The sequence below is a fragment of the Nothobranchius furzeri genome, chromosome 1, assembly GCF_043380555.1.
Source record: "Nothobranchius furzeri strain GRZ-AD chromosome 1, NfurGRZ-RIMD1, whole genome shotgun sequence".
Classification (NCBI taxonomy): domain Eukaryota; kingdom Metazoa; phylum Chordata; class Actinopteri; order Cyprinodontiformes; family Nothobranchiidae; genus Nothobranchius; species Nothobranchius furzeri.
This window is the reverse complement of record NC_091741.1, coordinates 45,988,093-45,995,457: the sequence shown is the minus strand read 5'-3', so window position 1 is coordinate 45,995,457 and position 7,365 is coordinate 45,988,093.

Genomic DNA, 7,365 nt, shown 5'->3' with positions numbered 1-7,365 from the left:
AAAAATGCTGACTCATCTATGGTTTATAGAATAAATAATATGTGCAAGAGTTTTTGGACAAAGTCATTCATTGTCATCTGGTGACGTAAGCCTAAGGTGTAAAACATTGTTGGCATGTTATTGGTAGAATCTGAAAAACTGACTGTCAACAGACCTTTTCTAACAATATATACTAGGGATGTGTATTGGAGAAATTTTGGTGATACGATATGTATCATGATACAGGGGAGACGAAGCAGTTTATCACAATATATTGCCATATCGATATTTTCTTACATCCTAATATACACGGTTGGTACTGAAAATATTCAGACACCTGTCAAATTTTCACTCTTTGTTATTTTGCAGCCATTTGCTAAAATCAATTAAATTACTTTTTTTCCTCATTAATGTATACACAGCACCCCATATTGACAGAAAAACACAGAATTTTTTAAATGTTGCAGAGTTATTAAAAAAAGAAAAACTGAACTGTTGGAGTTTGTTTAACTCGGGGTAAAGTCTAAGTATCAGTCACTGTAACTGATGAATATGTGGGTTACAGTGGCAGAGGAGTTAAGTGCTTGCCCTTTAATTAGAGGGTTGCAGGTTCAAGCCCCCACTGTCGCAGTAGTCGTGTCCCTTCCTTGCCTCCTGGTGATGATCAGAGGGACTGGCGGCGCCAGTGTTCGGCAGCTTTGCCTCTGTCAGTGTGCCCCAGGGCAGCTGTGGCTATAATGTAGATCATCATCGCCAGTGTGTGAATGTGTGTGGGTAAATGACTGGTTCTCTTCTGGCTCTTGAAGGGTGCAGACGCTTCTTTTCCTCCTCTCCTCCATATCTTATCCTCCAGGCCTTTGTCTGTCTCTGGGTGCTGGGTGCACGGCTGCTTCTGCATTCTTCTGGAAACTGGAAACTGAAATACATTTAAATGGATCTCATTAGCTGGTTTCTCAATGCGATTGATAAAAAATTTTCAACGATGAGAACTGGAGAAGGGGCTCCGGGATGCCGTGCCAGTACAGACCCAGTTGGACACATCTTGGACTCCTGGAAACAGTGGAACTTGATTTGTGTAACTCAGCTGTCTGTGGAGGACTCTGAAGACGTGTGGATATTCGTGGTGTTGGTGTCAGGTTTCCTGCTCATTGGCCTTGGAGGCTACCTGGCTTACTGGAAAATCAACGAGCTGTCGAGGAATATTGGCCTGATCCCGGAGCTCAGAGATGGTTTGCACCGCGCTGTGAATTCACAGACTCAAATAATTGTCGAGATTAACCGTAAGCTTGGAACTATGGCAGAGATTCGTTCTTTGGCACAAAAGATGGATGCCATCAAGGAGAGAGTGGACGAATCAGCACGGATTGGGAGAGATTAACGTCCATTACTATTGGGATTCGGAGAGGTTGAGGACCAACAAACTGTAAGACAGAGAGGAAATGATCTCTGTCTGGCCCCAAAACAATTTCTAATAGGAATCTGGCGTCCTTGAGCCTGCAAGGCTCCAACGAAAACTCCCTCCTCAGAAGATATGTGGAATGTGCCATCGTTATGGCAACTCAACTCTGCCTCCTATCACAGCCTGGGCGGGACAGCGGGAAGGCCGCTGAAACGTTCCAGGGTCACTGCAACCCTCCAACCCTCAATGCCCCCCCCCATCCACACTGAGGTGACATGCGCTGCTTCGTCGTGGCTGCAGGAACTGAAGTGGGGATAGTCCCAACCCACAACCCCACCTAGTGGACACTTATGTTGTGTTGTCTGAAGTCTGTTGCATATCCTTCTGAGGTGTTTTTTTTTTCAGAGCAAAGCTGCTCTCCTGCTGGAGCATAACTCTGAAGTGCCTCTTTTTTCCCTCCACCTGAACCAATCCTCATGTAACCCTATTATCTCTATTAAGGTAGCGCGACTCAAGGTTGCGAATGACCACAGTCACCAATTCTTGTCATGTGTCTTGCCCATGTATGTGTGATCTCTGAATTGTGTGGACTGAAACTCTAATTTCCCACTGGGATTAATAAAATATCTTTGATTGATTGATTGATTGATTGATTGATTGATTGATTGATTGATTGATTGATTGATTGTGTTGTTAAGTATCGTGGGGCATTGTAGAATCCTAGAGGGTGCTATCATCATTTTTATTCAGGTAAAAACACACATTTTGCATTAGCTTCTGAAAAACTGAGAATAAAAGGAGATTAGTTGGGAAGACTAAAACAAAAACATTGCTCTCTTTGAGGTCTCTTTACAAGCTGCGTTTAATTCACTGCTAACGTTTTGGTTCATGGATCAGTTTGGGAGCTATTATAAAGCAAGAGACACAAAGGAGCAAAAGGCATGCATAGGGAGGCTATTATTACTAACATTTTCCTTTGTATTGCAGTAGGATGGTGCATGCTGAAAAAGCGTATACAAGTTGAGGACAAACAAAGGGGTGAGATGCACGTCGGAGAGAGAATTGTGTTAACGAGATGGAAAAATGAAAGATGAGAAAAAAGCATTTGTGGAGAGGAGGAGATAGAAATTGGTTGAGAGGCAAAATAAAAAGATTACGAGTTAAAAACTGGAGAAGTTACACTGCTGCCGTTCCTGAGAAGATAAGCCGAGAAACAGATGTGAAGATATAAGGAAATGGGGAGATGGCAATGAGACACAGAGAATGGCCGATCTATTGCTGCAGATAAAGGAAGAAAACTGGAAAGGAGAGAAAATCTGATAAAGGAAGTGACATTGAGCATAGAGCTGTCTGCATGCAGTCCCCCTGATATTTCTATCTAAAGTTTCACTTCATATTGTGAAAGTCAAACCCTGGAGATCAGTCAACACTCTGCTTCAGAAACAGAAGTCTCCATCTCCTTTCATTGCCTCTGAGTCACATTTTATAATTGCAAATGTCTGAAATGTGTTATTCTAATAAGCCGTTTTTATCTTTTATGTGAACAGAAATTCATTGAAACATTTTTATAAAAGTCTCAAAGTAATGGATTTAGCTTTTAACTGTATTTAAAATGTCCTTCATGGATATCGGCTGTATCCAGAAGGACACATTCTAAAAATATATATGTTTTAATTTTTAATGCATGCTAATACACAGGTGCAGCCACTTAGTGCAATCAAGGTTTGCACAACAGCTTGGCTAGTGAGGATGCTGAAGGCCAAACACCGTGCATCCAAATCATTAAAAACGATCTCTTTTATAGTGTATTTTTTTTATATTCACTGTTTTGAAGAAAAACGAACAAAAACATGTAGGTGTATATAATGATTAAAAATACTTCAAGAGAGAAACGTAAATAAGAGAAGTGTTGTAGATTTGCTACAGTGGATTTAGGCGGGACTTGGCTCTTTGTGGTGTTTCAATCAGGTGATGCACAAAACCGACGCCTAGCACTAGGCCCAATCCCTATACTTGCACTTGCACCCTTGCGCCCTTCAATTGCGCATACCTGGCCAGGGGTGCGAGTGCGTAGGGTGTCCCAATTCTCAAGTGCAGAAGTTGACCACGCCGCCATTGCACCTTAATCTGCACTTCTCAACTCAACTCAGCCTTTATTTAAAAAGCATCTTAGAGGCATGAGCATGCCACCAAGGTGCTGTACAACAAAAGAATAACACAATAAAACATATAGCGCTACAGACATAATTAAAACCACAAATAAGAACTACAAAATAAAACATCAACAATTGCTAACCCACAGAATAAAAAGCCAGATCATAAAAATAGGTTTTCAGCCTCATTTTAAAAACTGGTACTGATGGAGAGCCCCTAATAGTTAGGGGCAGTGCGTTCCACAGTTTCGGACCCGCAACAGAGAACGCCCTGTCCCCTCTCAACTTCAACCTAGCCTTAGGAGCCACATGCAGCAGCTGGTTCTTAGAGCGGAGTGACTGGGTCGGAACATATGGCTGCAGCAACTCTGTCAAATAAGTTGGAGCCACACCATTCAGCGCCTTAAACACCATTAAAAGAGGTTTAAAACGAATTCTAAAATCAACAGGCAACCAGTGGAGAGCAGCCAAAATTGGTGTCACGCGTTTATGCTTCCTTATGTTGTCACCCAAGTCTGCAGTGATGCGGACCTCAGACAAGAGTATTAGCCACAAGTCATTGCTGCGGGAGAAATGGCTCAAGCTTCTTTTATGAAAATATGCATTTTCTAATGAAAATAGTTAATTTTAGGACGATTAGTTGATGCTCTGAATGTTTTAGACAAAACAGCAATGAAGTGAAATGTATTTAAAAAAAATTATTCTTTGTTTGTTTGTAAGTTGTTAATAAAGGTTTTTGAAAAAAGTTTCACAGCGACCAGCATCTCGGCATGCATTGTGATCGATGACGCAATGCTCCCCTGTCGCAATTGTGCAATTATTTGCACACTTGTGTACGCACTTGAACCCTACTGCGCACTTCCTCCAAGTGCACTTTGCTGAAGTCCGCAGGGCGCAGTGCGAGTATTGATATTGGGCCCTTCAATCTGTTCAGTGACTCATGAAATGTTCTGCTGTTATGTTACAGACACTCCCCTTTCTGACCACCAGATGGCCTCAGTGGCACCGTTCTCACCCGCTCCTTTCTCTAGTTGGATGTAAAAGGATGTCACGCGGGCTGAGAAGGGAAGAAGCAACAGGGAAGTGTGGACACAGAGGTGTTTTTGCTTCTCTCTTCTCCTCGCGTGCTCGACTGATCGTCAGCTTTGTTTAGTAAACTCGTTCTGTGAGATACTTTTAAATTCGGACTAGTCAGAGTCTCTGTTAAACAGGACTGCTTCATCTAAGTTTTGGGTTTTTTGTGGACTATTTCCGTTAGTGTGCCCAGCCCCTTCTGGGCTGGCGTTTTCTGTTAACCCATATGTGTTTATTCTTATGTAAATATCCCATTTACACTTCTGTCCAGTTGAGTTTTGTAATAAAATCCTTGTTTATAGCGACACACAACTTTGTTTTTACATAAGCCTCACACGTTTTCATTACTCTCTCCACCTCTTCACTCCTAGCGAGCTGGGAGATATAATAGATTGGACAGATACACACATAAAACTTAGCTTTTGATAGTGGATGATGACATTTTATTGTTATTTCCTTACATCTCTTAAAGGTGTGGGAAACTTATTTAATCAATACATTTGCGGTGGTCTCTGGTCAAAACGAATGCCTTACAAACCATACTCGGGGCAAAAAAGGCCCAGAATTGCTTGCATCTGCATGGATAAGTCTGCTGTCGTAGAGAGTGGCAGCAGACGGCAGGATTTGGAGTCTTTTTCCTGATATTTGGACATCTTGCCTTGGACTGGATTACAGCTACACAACTCTACCATTGACTTGCAACGTGGATGTTTTAGCTCCACAGATAAATCAAGCCTGGAGGAGCTTTTCTGTGTGGTGGTGTTGTTAATGCTAACCGTTAGCTTTTACTAGTCAGGGCGTGGTCTGCTGTTTCCTGGATGCTAGAAAAAACAGCCTTCCCCATCACAAGTAAAGAATGAGGAGTCCATGAATGTTATGTGATGTAGATCTGTCAGGATTTTCAAATCCTGGCATTTTACCATCTATTTTCTCTTAGAAGCTAATGTTGGAGGTAGGTGTAGGAGACTATTTTCATGTTCAGCCTGAATGAAAAACTCAAAGACCGATTATAATCTGAAATAATCATTAAAAAAGTTATTTTTTTTCAGTGAACCACACCTGTAATGCCCTACCACATACCCTAGTAGCCTTTATTTTTTCCAGTTTATTGTGCTCTATATTTAGATGACATTGTGATCTCATTAATCACTGGCACCCATGCCAAGTCCTGGGGTTTTCCATTGCTGTGGTTGCCAGGTTATGTAAAGTAGTAGATGTGCTCATTTCAACACAGGATGTGACACTATTTTAAATCAAGCCCTAGGCAATCTCAGATCTGAGCATAAACAAATCAATATACAAATGGAGACATGACCGTATTTTTTATTGCTATTCTTGGCCATCGATGCTTCAACTGCTTCCTGTTCATTTAAATTTCAGCTCATCAGTTTGTGTCATCTGGGGCAGAATAGTGGGGCCAAGGTGACAACAGATGAGAGACAAGTGAGAGGAATATCAAACACCAGTTTAAACATGGAGCAGTAGCATTAACACAAATTTGGGGGATTTCCTGTTTTGTTGAAAGAATCTAAAACACATCTTCGAGTGCTTGGTGTATTCTCTTTTCACAGAAGTACAGTAGAAGAAAGGTAAATGACTAATCACAAAAAACTGAAAGGCAAAAGACCAAAAGAAAGTATTGACTCAGGAAGTTTGACTTATTTCATTTTCTGCATCATACAACAACTAATGATTTCATTCTTCCGGCTCTTGGAGGGTGCAGACACGTTTTTCCTCCTCTCCTCCATATCTTATCCTCAAGGTATTTGTCTGTCTCTGTGTGCTGGGTGCACGGCTGCTTCTGGATTTTTCTGGAAACTGGAAACTGAAACACATTTAAATGGATCTCGTCAGTTGGTCTCTCAACGCGATTGATAAAATTCTTTCCACGATGAAAACGGGAGAAGGGGCTCCCGGACGCTCTGCCGGTACAGACCCAGTTGGACACATCATGGACTCCTGGAAACAGTGGAATTTGGTCTGTCTTTCTCAGCTGTCTGTGGAGGACTCTGAAGATGTGTGGATATTCGTGGTGTTGGTGTCGAGTTTCCTGCTCATTGGCCTTGGAGACTACCTGGCTTACTGGAAAATTAATGAGCTGTCGAGGAATATTGGCCAGATCCAGGAGCTCAGAGATGGTTTGCACTGCACTGTGAATTCACAGACTCAAATAATTGTCGAGATGAATCGTAAGCTTGGGACTTTGGCGGAGATTCATTCTTTGGCACAAAAGATGGATGCATCAACGAGAGAGTGGACGAATCAGCACGGATTGGGATAGATTAAAGTCCATTATTGGGATTCTGAGAGGTTGAGGACCAACAAACTGTAAAACAGAGAGCAAATTATCTCTCTCTGGCCCCAAAACAATTTCTAATCGGAATCTGGCGTCCTTGAGCCAGCAAGGCTCCAGCGAAAACTCCCCCCTCAGAAGATATGTGGAGTCAAAAATCAATTTCCCTCTGGGATTAATAAAGTATTTTTGAATTGAATTGAATTGAATGTGCCGTCGCTATGGCAACTTGTGTCTCCTTTCCCAGCCTGGGCGGGAATGCGGGAAGGCTGCTGAAGTGCCCAGGGTCACTGCAACCATCCAACCCTCAATGCTCCTCCCCCTATCCACACTGAGGTGACATGCGCTGCTTCATTGTGGCTGCAGGAACTGAAGTAGGGATAGTCCCAACCCACCACCCCACCTAGTGGACACTCATGTTGTGTTGTCTGAAGTCTGTTGCATATCTGTCTGAGGTGTTTTTTTTT